The sequence below is a fragment of the Hemitrygon akajei genome, chromosome 5 (genome assembly GCF_048418815.1).
Source record: "Hemitrygon akajei chromosome 5, sHemAka1.3, whole genome shotgun sequence".
Taxonomy (NCBI): domain Eukaryota; kingdom Metazoa; phylum Chordata; class Chondrichthyes; order Myliobatiformes; family Dasyatidae; genus Hemitrygon; species Hemitrygon akajei.
Window position 1 is genome coordinate 140132153 of NC_133128.1, and position 14356 is coordinate 140146508.

Consider the following 14356-nt stretch of genomic DNA (forward strand, 5'->3'; position numbering starts at 1 on the left):
GGATGGTCGAAGGGGGATGAGAAGTGGGGGGTGGGATAAAGTAGAGAGCTGGGAAGTGATAGGCTGGAGGGAAATGGGCTGGGGGAAGGTGGAGAATTATGGGAAATAAAAGAGAAAGAAAGGTAGGGTTGGGGAGAGATTATAGTGAAGGGGGAAAAAAAGAGAGAAAGAGAACCAGACTAAAATAATAGATAGGGATGGGGGTAAGGGTGGGGGGCAGGGGTATCAACGGAGGTCAGTGAGTTGGATGTTCATGCTGGCAGGTAGGAGGCTACCTAGGCGGGAGATAAGGTATTGCTCCATCGACCTGCGTGTAGCCTCATCTTGACGGTAGAGGAGGCCATGGACAGACATGTCGGAGTGGGAGTGGTCTGTGGAATTGAAGTGTGTGGCCACAGGGAGATCCCACCACTGCTGGAGGACTGAGCGCCGGTGTTCAGCGAAACGGTCTCCAAGTCTGCGGCGGGTCTCCCCAATGTATAAATGGCCACATCGGGAGCACCGGATACAGTATATCACCCCAGCTGACTCGCAGGTGAAGTGGTGCCTCACCTGAAAGGATTGTCTGGGGCCTGGGATGGTGGTGAGGGAAGAAGTGTAGGGACAGGTGTAGCACTTCTTCCGTTTGCAGGGATAAGTGCCCGGAGGGAGGTCCATGGGGGGAATGAATGGACAAGGGAGTCGCGTAGGGAGCGATCCCTGCAGAAAGCCGAGAGTGGGGGGGAGGGGAAGATGTGGTTGGTGGTGGGATCACTTAGGAGGTGGCGGAAGTTACAGAGGATTATGCGTTGGATCCGTAGGGTGATAGGTGAAGACCAGGGGGACTCTATCCCTGGTGGGTTGGCGGGGGGATGGGGTGAGGGCAGAGGTGCGTGAAATACGGGAGACGCGATGGAGGGCAGAGTTGATAGTGGACGAAGGGAAGCCCCTTTAAAAAATGAAGACATCTCCTTTGTCCTAGAATGAAAGGCCTCATCCTGAGAGCAGAGGCGGAGGAATTGACAGAAAGGAATAGCATTTTTGCAGGAGACCGGGTAGGAGGAGGAATAGTCTAGGTAGCTGTGGGAGTTAGTAGGTTTGTAGTAGACATCGGTGGATAGGCTGTCTCCAGAGATAGAAACAGAAAGATCTAGAAAGGGGAGGGAGGTGTCGGAAATAGACCAGGTGAATTTGAGGGCAGGGTGAAAGTTGGAGGCGAAGTTAATGAAGTCGACGAGCTCAGCATGCGTGCAGGAAGCAGCACCGATGCAGTCGTCGATATAACGCAAGAAAAGAGGAGGACAGATACCAGTGTAGGCTTGGAACATAGATTGCTCCACATGGCCGACAAAAAGGCAGGCATAGCTGGGACCCATGCGGGTGCCCATGGCTACACCTTTAGTTTGGAGGAAGTGGGAGGAGCCAAAGGAGAAATTGTTAAGGGTGAGGACTAATTCCGTGAGGCGGAGAAGAGTGGTGGTAGAGGGTGACTGGCTGGGTCTGGAATCCAGGAAGAAACGGAGAGCTTGGAGACCTTCCTGGTGGGGGATAGAGGTATATAGGGACTGGACGTCCATGGTGAAAATGAGGCGGTGGGGGCCAGGGAACTTGAAATCTTTGAAGAGATGTAAAGCATGGGAAGTATCACGGACATAGGTGGGAAGGGATTCAACAAGGGGAGATAAAACAGAGTCAAGATAGGCAGAAATGAGTTCAGTGGGGCAGGAGCAAGCAGAGACAATGGGTCTGCCTGGACAAGCTTATATTCCTCCTGATTAACTCTGAAACCCAAAATATCTGAGTCAGTTTTAATTAATTCAGCTAATGGTTCTATCGCCAACACAAATAAAGCAGGTGATAATGGACAACCTTGTCTAGTTGACCTTGTTAACTGAAATGATGTTGAAATTTGGCCATTTGTCACCACTTTAGCTTTGGGGTTAGTATTTAAGGTTTTAATACATTTTATAAAAGATACTCCTAATCCATATTTTTACAATACCTTAAATAAAAAATCCCATTCCAATCTATCAAATGTTTTTTCTGCATTCAAAGCAACTGCCACACTCATTTCTTCCCTCTTTTGTGCTAAATGAATTATGCTAAGTAACCGAGTTCCATTATCTGCCGATTGTCTATTTTTAATAAATCCTGTTTGGTCCAGGTGTGTTAATTTTGGTAAGTATTTAGATAATCTATTAGATAAAATCTTTGCTATTATTTTATAGTCCATGTTCAACAAAGAAATAGGTCTATATGATCAAACACAAAGAAATCTGCAGATGCTGGAAATTCAAACAACACACACAAAACACACACAAATTTTGTGTGTGTAGGTCCATATGATGTTGGCTTTAAAAGATCTGTCTTTTTTTGGCAATACTATTAAAATAGCTATCAAAAAAGATTCTGGAAGTTTATACGTTCTTTCCGCTTGGTGTATTAGCTCCATAAAAGGAGCAATTAATAAACCTTTAAACTTTTTGAAAATTCAGGCAGAAAACCATCTTCTCCTGGAGATTTATTACTCTGAAATAATCCTAGAGCTGCTTCAACCTCTTTTAATGTAAAAGGTACATCTAATCCCTTCTGTTCTTCCGAATTCAATTTTGGGAGAGTTATTTGTGATAAAAACCTTTCTATCTCAACAATATCATTTTGTGATTCTGATCGATACAGTTCAGAATAAAAAAAATTTAAAGTTTCATTGATTTCTAAAGGTTTATAAGTAATTTTATTTACACTTGTTCTAATTGCATTTATCGTTTTGGAAACCTGGTCTGTTTTTAACTGCCAAGCAAGAATCTTGTGTGATCTTTCACCTAGTTCATAATATCTCTGTTTAGTTCTCATAATTGCTTTTTCTGTTCGGTATGTCTGAAGTGTATTATATTGTAGCTTCTTATTAACAAGTTGTCTTTGTTTTTCTTCTGTCCTATATCTTTGAGATTCTTTTTCTAATTTTGTAATCTCTTTTTCCAATTGATCTATTTCTACCATATATTCCTTAATTTTAGAAGTATAACTTATTATCTGGCCTCTCAAATATGCCTTCATCGCTTCCCATAATATAAATTTATCAACTGAATGTGAGTTTGTATCTAAAAAAAACTGAATCTTTTTTTCATAAAATCACAAAAATCTTGACGTTTTAATAATATTGAATTAAATCTCCATCTATAAATCGGTTCCTCCTTATCCATCATTATCATTGTCATTATCAGGGGGGAATGATCTGACAATATTCTTGCTTTATATTCCATATTTTTCACTCTGTCTTGAATATTCGCTGATAGTAGAAAAAATCTATCCTTGAATAAGTTTTATGTCTATTTGAATAAAATGAATAATCTCTTTCTCTTGGGTTAATTCTTCTCCATATATCAATCAAATTTAAATCTTTCATCAATGATAAAGTTAATTTTGCTACTTTTGGTTTTGTAACAACCTTGGTTGACCTATCTAAAACTGGGTCTAGACAAAAGTTAAAGTCTCCACCTATTAATATTTTATCATGTGCGTCAGCCAAATTCAAAAAAGCCTCTTGTATAAATTTTACATCGTTTTCATTTGGTGCATAAATATTCATAAGAGTCCATAGTTCTGAAAAGATTTGACAATGTATAATTAGATATCTTCCTGCAGAATCAATTAATACATTTTGTATTTTAATCGGTAAAGTTTTGTTAACCAAAATTGCAACTCCCCTCGCTTTTGAATTAAATGAAGCTGCAATAACATTTCCGACCCAATTTCTCTTTAATTTCTGATGTTCTATCTCTGTTAAATGTGTTCCTTGTATAAAAGCTATATCTATTTTCATTTTCTTAATGTATGTTAAAATTCTTTTTTTTTTCACCGGTCCATTAAGCCCATTAACATTAAAACTTTTAAAATTCAGTAAATTAGTCATTACTTTTAACGGGGTTACTCCAATCTATAATAATACATAATATTTCAACTCTCATAGTATCTTGGGGAATTAATTTAAAATTCTCCATGTTGCTATGTGTCTCCCCTCCGATCATCCAGGCAAAGAAAGAAAGATAAAAGAAAAATAGATTATAAAGAAAACAACAACAAAAACCCCCCCTGCTAATGTTGTGAATGAAAAAAAAAACATTACCCCCCCTCCGTTTTGCGGGTCATGGCAAACGCCATGATTACACACGTGCATCCCGTAGCGATCGATCCGAAGTTCCCCCAGCTCCCCCGTAGCATAGAAAAAATATATGTAAGAGTAGAAAAAATAATATCACTACTCTCGATTAATATTTCTCAAATTTTTACCTTTCTCCCCCTGTATCATATAATTAAAAGTATATTTAAATATTCTTTTGTCCTTAATGTCCATCAACTCACTTCATTGTCCCCGTCTTCATCTTTAATCTATTTCACTTTTAAATCTTTACTGTGTCTAGCGAATATTTGGGAGTTCTTGTGCAAACTCCTCTGCATCCCAATGATCAGTAAAAAATCTTCTTTTTCCGTCATCCAAAAAAATTATCAGTGCTGCCGGGTGGCGCAATATAAATTTATAACCCTTTTCCCATAAAACTTTTTTCGCTGGATTAAATTCTTTCTTTTTCTTCAAAAGGTCATAACTTACATCAGGATAGAAAAGAACTGCTTTCCCTTCTATCATCAATGGCTCATTTCTCTTTCTGGCACATTGGGCAGCCGCCTTCAGGATCTTTTCTTTATCTTGATACCTTAAGCATTTTATCAAGATTGGTCGTGGGTTTTGATCAGGTTGAGGTTTTGGTCTTAAGGCTCTGTGGACCCTTTCGATTTCAATCAACTGGGTTCCCTCTTCCATTTCCAAATTTTCCGGGATCCATTTTTGAAAATTTTTTATTGGATCCTCTCCCTCTATCCCTTCTTTAAGACCAACAATTTTAATATTATTTTGTCTACTAAAATTATCAAGCACGTCTATTTTTTTCCAACAGTCATTTTCTTTCTGATGTCCAGGCAAGAATATTATCTTCCATTTTATTCACTCTACCAATAGTGTCTCCCATTATCTCTTCCAACTTTTTAACTTTCTTGTCCATTTTCTCCTGTTTTTTCACCATTTTATCAAACATAGTCTTCATATTTTTAATATCTTTTATTATTTTTAATGTTTTTAATTCATGCATTATTTGCGCCAAAGCTTCTCTTATGTCTCCAGAAGATCTTCCACCTCCAACCTCTTCCTGTTGTTGTTCTTCTTCTTTTACCTCCTCATCTTCATCTGTATGTTCCAGAGAATCCGAATCCACCTTGGATTCATTTTCACTTCCACTTCCAATCGTAGCTAGGATTTGTAGTTCAAATTGCTCATGTTTGCGCATGCCCTTTCCTTCGCGCATGTGCAGTTCCTGTTGTTCCTTCTTGGAGACTGTTGATGTTGCCGCCGATTCCTGTTCTGTATCGCCGGAGGTGAGATGCACTTGAGTCCGAGGCTTCTTCATGGTGGCCGGCCCAGCTTGTACTGTCTTCAAAGTAGTAGTTTTCTTCAGCGTCTGTTTAGGAGTCATATCTAAGGAAAATCCTGAGTAGTTTAGACGTAGTTTTTAGAAAATATTTACTAACTTTTCTTCACTTAAACATTAATTTATTAGTTTTTTACGGGAGAGCTGGATTTCCACATCTCGATCCTACGTCATCACGTGACCTCCCCCCCAGGTGTTTGCTGTTGAGGCAAATCAGGTGGCTAAATCCCCAGGGCCTGACAAGGTCTTCCCTTGAACCCTGTGGGAGGCAAGTGCAGAAATTGCAGGGGCCCTAACAAAGATACTTAAATCATTCTCAGTGACATGTGAGGTACCGAGGATTGGAGGTTAGCTAATCTTGTTCTGTTGTTTAAGAAAGACTCCAGGAATAAACCAGGAAATTATAAGCTAGTGAGCCTGACATCAGTAGCAGGAAAATAAGTATTCTAAGGGACCAGATATGAGATTATGGATAGACAGGGACTGGTTGAGGATAGTCAGCATGATAGATTATATCCTACCATTCTTAGAGTTTTTGAGGAAGTTACCTGGAAAGCTGATAAAGGTAAAGCAGTGGATGTTGTTTACATGGACTTCAGCAAGGCATTTGACAAGTTCCCGCATGGAAGGTTGGTCAAGAAGGTTCAGTCGCTTGGCATTTATGATGAGGTAGTAAACAGGATTAAACATTTGTTTTGCGGGAGAAGCTATAGAGTGGTAGTAGATGGTTGCCTCTCTGACTGGAGGCCTGTGACTGGTGGTGAGCCGCAGGGATTAGTACTGGGTTTGATGTCTGTCATCTATATCAATAATCTGGATGGTAATGTGGTTAACTGGATCAGCAAATTTGTGGATGACACCAAGATTAGGGAATGGAGGGACAGCAAGGAAGACCATCAAAGCTTGCAGCAGAATCTGGATCAGCTGGAAAATTGGCAGATGGAATTCAAGGCAGACAAGTGTGAGGTTTTTTACTTTGGTGGGACCAACCAGGGTAGATCTTACACAATGAACAGTAGGGCACTGAGGAGTGTGGTAGAACAAAGGGATCTGGGAATACAGTTCCATGATTCATTGAAAGTGGCATCACAGGTGGACAGGGGCATAAAGAAAGCTTTTGGCACATTGGCCTTCATAAACCAAAGTATTGAGTACAGGAGATGGAATGTTATGTTTAATTTTTATAAGGCCTAATTTGGAGTATTGTGTGCATTTTTTGGTCACTTACCTACAGGAAAGATGTAAATAAAAGTGAAGAGAGTACAGAGAAAATTTACAAGGATGCTCCCAGACCAGCAGACCTGAGTTACAAGAAGAGACTGAATAGATTGGAACTTTATTCCCTAAAAAGTAGAAGATTGAGGGGAGATTTGATAAAGATACAAAGTTATGAGGGGTATAGATAGGGTAAATACAAGTAAGCTCTTTTAGGTTGACTACAAGTAGGGGTCATGGGTTAAAGGTGAAATTTTAAGAAGAACATTAGGGGAAACTTCTTCACTCAGAGGTTGTTAAGAGTGTGAAACGAGCTGCCAGCACAAGTGGTGGATGTGATTTTGATTTCAATATTTAAGAGAAGTTTTGGATAGGTTCATAGATGGGAGGGGTATGGAGGGCTATGGTCCAGGTGCAGATTGATGGGACTAAGCATTTTAAGTAGTTCAGCACAGACTAGATGGCTGAAGAGCCTGTTTCTGTACTATAGTTTTCTATGATTCTTCGAGGAAATAAGCATCATTGAATGCACTTCTCCGATTTTTTTTGCTACATTATAAACTTAATGCTTTCTCCTTATTCCATATTTGAAGAAATTTTTAAATCATTTGTCTTTAAGTAGTTTTGCAATAGTTACAGTCAACATTGGACTTTTCAGGTTCAGCCTGAAACCTTAAGAACTGTGCACAACACTGGGCTCTGGTACCTATAAGTTCAATTCAATGTAGTTGTTTTACAGAAATAAATTAGGGCATCAGGTAAAAACTTCCTTTTAAACTGGGAGCAGGAGTAGAATAGACAGCTCCCTTAAATCTACTACTGTTCAGTAAGATTTTGAAGTTCTTCTGCCTCAGCTCCATTTACTGCCTTCTGACCTACCGATTTGTGCCTACCAGAGTATTTTATTGTTTAGTTTATCAGACTAGTAATCTAGAGCACCAGGCTAACCCGAAACAGGAGTTTATATTCCACCAATTATTCGGAATTTAAAAGACAAACTTCTGTCTTCACATCAAGGATTCACTCACCATACACAATCACAGCCAGTAACTTTTACCCCAATACAGTCAAGCCAAGTGACTAAGATTGACTCAACAAGGAGCACTGAAGAGCTTGCCCAAAGTAGTACCAACAGTGGCCAAAAAGAGAGGTGCCAGCCCAGTGACACGTCAGTGCTCAGTATGCTGTGTGAGCTCTCACAGCCAGCAGTTGCAGTCTTGTTGTGAATCGTGGGACCACGAAACAACAGCTGGAATCAGGACATCCTGGAAGATCCTCACTCTCAGTGAACCCCTGGCCCATCAGTCACAACCACGTTCACCCAAAAGTGTAGGGCGAATGACTTATCATGGCTTCTTCCTGCAAACCCTAGCATTATAGAAACTGGTCTTCAGCCAATTTGATTAATTCTAGGTATTGTCAAGAAAAGAGATACTGAATGCTGTGTATATACAGAATTCTAGCTGTTGTTCCAAAGACTTGGACAACAGATCTAAGCAAGCAGTACAAGAGTTGTTAAAACAATGGCACCCACCTGACCAAATTGCCCAGATATGACCTGTTCACAAGCAGCAGGACAAGTCCAAACTAGCACATTACTGCCCAATCCATCCATATAACCATATAACAATTACAGCATGGAAACAGGCCATCAAACATCCACTCTGAATCAGCAGCAAAGTGCTGCAAGATTTCATTGACAAAGCTGTCAAGTTGCACTGGCCAACTGACAACCTGCTCACTGATGACCTGGATTGTGTCAGGTCCTGTGTTTATTTCTGCTGGAAGTGCTTTTATTGAGGACAGTCCCCTGAGGAACCCCAAGTGATAACCTGGTCCTGGTGCTGGGCCGATTAACCTTTCCATGTGTGAGGTTGTTCCCATTCACTGAAAGCTTTTGGTTTAGTATTGTTGTATGGATCAGGATACAGAGTAAAGCTTCTCTTGCATACTGTTTATATAGATCAAACCATTACAAGTGCTTCGAGCTACAATAAAGTAAAACATGCTTTCAGGCTTTTGTATCTTTTGCCCAGTGGGAGAGGGAAAAAGAGAAGATGTCCAGGGTGGACAGGGTCTTTGATTACGGCATCTGCTTTACAGAGGCAGCGAGGATTATACGCAGAGTAAATGTGGGAGGGGGGGCTGGTTCCTGTGAAAGGGGCTTCCCCTTATTCCATTTGATTTCAGTTTTTCTTCTAATTCTCTGCTCTGTCAAATGATGTCTCATCTCATCTAACCTCTTGCTTTTACGCCTTGATTCCAAGTAGTCCTGGCAAAGTCCAAACTAGTGAGGGTGGGAAAAGGGAATGATGTGCGAAGCTGGGGAAGGGAAAGAGCTGAAGGAGGAATCTGATAGGAGAGCGTGTAGATCATGGAATAAAAGGAAGGAGGTGATGTTCAGGTCAAGAGCCGGGGAGAGGGAAGAGAAAGGGGTACTGGAGCTTTAGGGATAAGGGAAAGCAGAAGGGAGTGGTTACTGTGCTAGAGATGGTCATGCCATCAAGTTTAGAGACTATCAAGACAGAATATGAAGTGTCGCTTCTCCAGCCTGTGGCAGCGGAGGAGGCCATGGACAGACATCACTGTGAGAATGAGAGGTGGAATTAAAATGGTTGCCCACTGTGAGATCCTGGAGCACAGAACAATTGGATGGATAATGACTTGTTTCCACTGAGGAGCAGAAAAGTGCCCAGCTGTGATTGCTTTCAACGTGGGATTGACATTGTACAACGATGTCCACATAACGGCTCTAGTCCTATGGCAAAGAAGTTCAAGACAGGCTCCTGCGCAGATGTAGTACACATACTGTACTAAGGTATTCCAATCACCCACTAATCATGAATACACACGAGATACCAAGTCAAAGATGGTTAGGACCCAAGTGTTGGAGTATCCAAGACTAGAATCAAATCCAGTCATGATATGAGATTGAAATGAGGACAGGATTCTAAACCAGACAAAAATCAACAGTAGAGGGGACGATGGAGCCCAGAACCTCGGTTCAGTACTCTTTAAATATTAGAATCCTGGCACCAAAATATGGCTGTCAATAACAGGGTGGGCCTGAATATTTAAAGGGGCTGCACCAGCTATCCGCATTTTGGAGTGTCGGAGCGTCTAAAACCCGCAAGCTGGTGCAGTCGGGTGCGTATCGTAATACATCCATAATGATCCAATACGGCAACCTCTCCATTTGCTTGATTCCAGTTCCTGGTTTCCTCTCCCTTTGCTAACCTCCCATCCCATTCCCCCTCCCTTTACTAACCTCCCATCCCGTTCCCCCTCCCTTTACTAACCTCCCATCCCGTTCCCCCTCCCTTTACTAACCTCCCATCCCGTTCCCCCTCCCTTTGCTAACCTCCCATCCCTTTCCCCCTCCCTTTGCTAACCTCCCATCCCGTTCCCCCTCCCTTTACTAACCTCCCATCCCGTTCCCCCTCCCTTTACTAACCTCCTAGCCCATTCCTTCTTCTTTCCCAAGTGTCAACTCTAACCTCATTTCTCCAGTCTCCAGATGCTGAATATTTGTTTTGTCTAAGAGTGAGGCTGCCCATTGAGCAGCCATGTCTCACCCTATGGGAGTGGTTGCTTACTCATTGATTTTTTCCCCCTCCCCCCTCACCTTACATCAACCCCAGCAGAAAACCCCCTCATAGAAACTCTCAGGAGAATATTTGCTGATGAACGGGGTTGATACAACCTGTGGATGCAGAAATATCTCATTCAACACTATCCTCCCCGGCGGAAGCAATATCCATTGACTCCGCTCCCCATCCTCCAGTGATGCCGGGAGTCTCTGGAAGAAACCGCAATGGGTCACCCACAATTGTTGGTCCCTTCCGTCTCCCTCGATGAATCAGCCTCGATTGGAGGGATGCAGTGGAGAAAACGCCAGGCCATTAAGTGACAGATCATTGTGGCGAATATTTCTATTGCTGCTACTAATAGTCTGCAGCACCTGGTGGCTGCCCAGGTTTGAGCCGCCATATACGCTCAGTGGGACTTTTTTAGCTACAGCGGCGGAACCAAGTGTGCTCGTATAGCCTATCCACTTCAAGGCTGGATTTGCGCTGATACTGTCACCTTCCTGTCAGCTTGAACCAGTCTAGCCATTTTCCTTTGATCCCTCTCATCAACTGAGCATTTTCACCCACAGCACTGCTGCTCACTAGATGATTTTTTTTTTGTTTTTCACACCATTCTCTGTAAACTCTGGACTGTAATTAACTTGGTGGCAAGTTAACCTTTGATCCATTGTTATTTGACAGGAACCCATATGCAACAGGAATCATCTGACAGTGGTGACAGCAGTTAGATATTACTTCCATATTTCTGTTGAAATATTCAGGTGGAGATGCATCTGTGTTGGGTATCTATTATTGATCCCCAAATCAAAACTAAAGGACCCTATCAATACTGAGAGTTGGCTACTATCTGCACAATTTCTGGAATACAGCCCAAGCATTAAATGTGTAATACAGTATTAAATGAAGTATTAAATATTATCCCCCCGTTTCAGTCCCTCCCTACCTACATCCATGAGACTTCACACACTCTTGATCTTTTCAATGATTTCTAGTTCCCTGGCCCCATCCTCTTATTTTCATTATGGATGTTCAGTCCCTATACACCTCCATCCCCCATCAGGAAGGCCTCAAAGCCCTGTTTCTTCCTGGACACCTAACCCAACCAGTTCCCCTCCACCACTACTCTCTTAGTCTAGTAGAACTAGTCCTCCCTCTCAATAATTTCTCCTTTGGCTCCTACCACTTCCTTCAAACAAAAGGTTTAACCATGCGTGGGTTCCAGCTATGCCTGCCTTTTTGTCAGCTACATGGAACAGCCTATGCTCCAAGCCTACACTGGTGACCATCCCGCTACATCGACGACTCCATTGGTGCTGCTTCCTGCACCCATGCAGAGCTCGTTGACTTCAACTTTGCCTCCAACTTTCACCCTGCCCTCAAATTTACCTGGTCCATTTCCGACACCTCCCACCCCTTTCTCAATCTCACTGTCTCTATCTCTGGAGACGGCTTATCTACTGATGTCTATTATAAACCCACAGACTTTCATTGCTATTTGGACCTCTTCCCACTCTGTTACTTGAAAAATGCCACCCCCTTCTCTCAATTCCTCCAACTCTGCCGCATCTGCTCTCAGGATGAGGCTTTTCATTCCAGAACTAAGAAGATGTCCTCCTTCTTCAAAGAAGAGGGCTTCCCTTCCTCGGCCATCAACGCTGTCCTCAACCGCATCTCTTCCATTTTGCACACATCCACCCTTGCCCTGTCCTCCCGCCACCCTACCAGGGATAGGGTTCCTCTTGTTCTCACCTACCACCCCACCACTCTTAATGTCCAGCACTTAATTCGCTGTAACTTCCATCATCTCCAATGGGATCCCACCACCAAGCACATCTTACCCCCCTCCAACTCCCCTTTCTGCTTTCCACAGGGATCGCTCCCTACATGATTCCCTTGTCCATTCATCCCTCCCCACTGATCTTCCTCCTGGCACTTACTGTATGTAAGCACAAGTGCTACACCTTCCCTGCACCTCCTCCCACACTACCACTCAGGACTCCAAACAGTCCTTCCAGGTGAGGCAACACTTCACCAGTGAGTCTGTTGGGGTTATGTACTGTGCCCGGTGCTCCCAGTGTGGTCTCCTGTACAGCATATCGGTGTGACCCAACGTAGATTGGGACACCACTTTGCCAAGCATCTACGCTCTGTCCGCCAGAAAAAGTGGGATCTCTTAGTGGTCACACATTTTAATTCACTTCCCATTCCGATATGTCAGTCAAGGCCTCCACCACTGCTGCGATGAAGCCACACTCAGGTTGGAGGAGCAACACCTTATATTCCTTCTGCGTTGCCTCTAACCTGATTGCATGAACATCCATTTCTCAAACTTCTGGTATTGCCCCCCCCCCCCCATTCCCATTTCCCTCTCTCACTTTATCTCCTTGCCTGCCCATTGCCTCCCTCTGGTGCTCCTCCACCTTCCCTTTCTTCCATGGCCTTCTGTCCTCTCCTATCAAATTACCCCTTCTCCAGCCCTCTATCTTTCACCAATCAACTTCCCAGCTCTTTACTTCATCCCTACCCCTCAGGTTTTACCAATCACCTTCTGATTCTTCCTTCCAACACCCCCCCCCCCCCCCACCCTCTTACTCTGAGTTCTCATCTTCTTTCTCCAGTTCTGATGAAGGGTCCTCGGCCCAAAACATGAACTGTTTATTCATTTCCGTGGATGCTGCCTGGTCTGTTGAGCTCCTCCAGCATTTTGTGTGCATTGCTCTGGATTTCCAGCATCTGCAGATTTTCTCTTGTTTACTAAACGCATTACCTAGTTCCTGATGGTATGATAAAACTGGTGTGAACATTTAAGTCTATGGCCCACATTTCTGCCAGGCTTACCCTTCAGGAAAGCAAGCCATCTTTCTCTGCATCAATTTGCAAGCGGCTGTAAAATGTGACAATAACTCAAACACTAGACAAGATCGCATCACACTTAAGTTTCATTGTTTTCATCAAGGCATTGCTGAACACTTCCAGTAAACAAATTGCTCAGAATGAAATATTTTGGGTTGTCTTCTATCTACATACACTGGGTAGATCCTCTCAAAGTATAACCGAGCCCAGGAAGGTATAAAATCCCAATGTATTCCAAAGCAGAGTTAACTAATTTCCAGTGGAACAGTTATCCAGTGCCCCATGAGACAGAATTTGCATCTTTTTCTGTGTATTGCATATTGTTTTTATCTCCATATCTATAAGAATATTTCAGCCATGAAAGTGAAATGGAGAATTGCCAGGTTGGTTCCTGGGACGGTGAGTCCATCATATTGGAATAACTAAATAGAGAAGGGCTCTATTCTCTACCATTTCATAAAATATGAAAGGACCAAACCCTGAGAGGGTTATATTGGGTATATGTATGTCCCCTGCTGAGGAATCATAGAATAATGCAGCATGGACACAGACTGACCATGGTGCACACCCAGCCTGTCCCAATTTTCTGTGTACAGCCCATATCCCTCTGAACTCCACTGTGTAGACCTTTCTGGCTGCCTAGGGCGTTCACAGCTGTTATGATCACAGTGGTGTATATTCCACCACAGGTTGATGCTGACCTGGCTCTGAAGGATTTGTACGAGACCATCAGCACCCTGGAGACTGTATACCTGGAGACTGCACACCTGGAGACTGCACACCCTGGAGACTGCACACCTGGAGACTGCACACCTGGAGACTGTATACCTGGAGACTGCCTTCATTGTTGCTGGTGACTTTAATAGAATGTCGCTGACTAAAGTCTCTCCGAAGTTTTGTCAACGCATCCAGGTGAGCACATGGGGAGATAGCATACTTGACCACTGCTGCTCTCCCTTCCACAACGATTACAAAGTGCTCCTCCACCTGCAATTTGGAAAGTCAGATCACTGCTCCATCTTGCTACTGCCAATGTACAGGAAGAAGCTGAAACAAGAGGCGGCCATAGTTAAAACCATCCGCTGTTGGTCTCCATGCTACAGGACTGCTTTGATGGCATCACCTGGAATGTCTTCCACGATGAGGGTGTCTCCGAGTTCATGGAAGGGGTCTCGAGTTTCATCCGGAAGTGCATCGAGGATGTTTTCCCCCAGAAATCAGTCAGGATCTATCCAAACC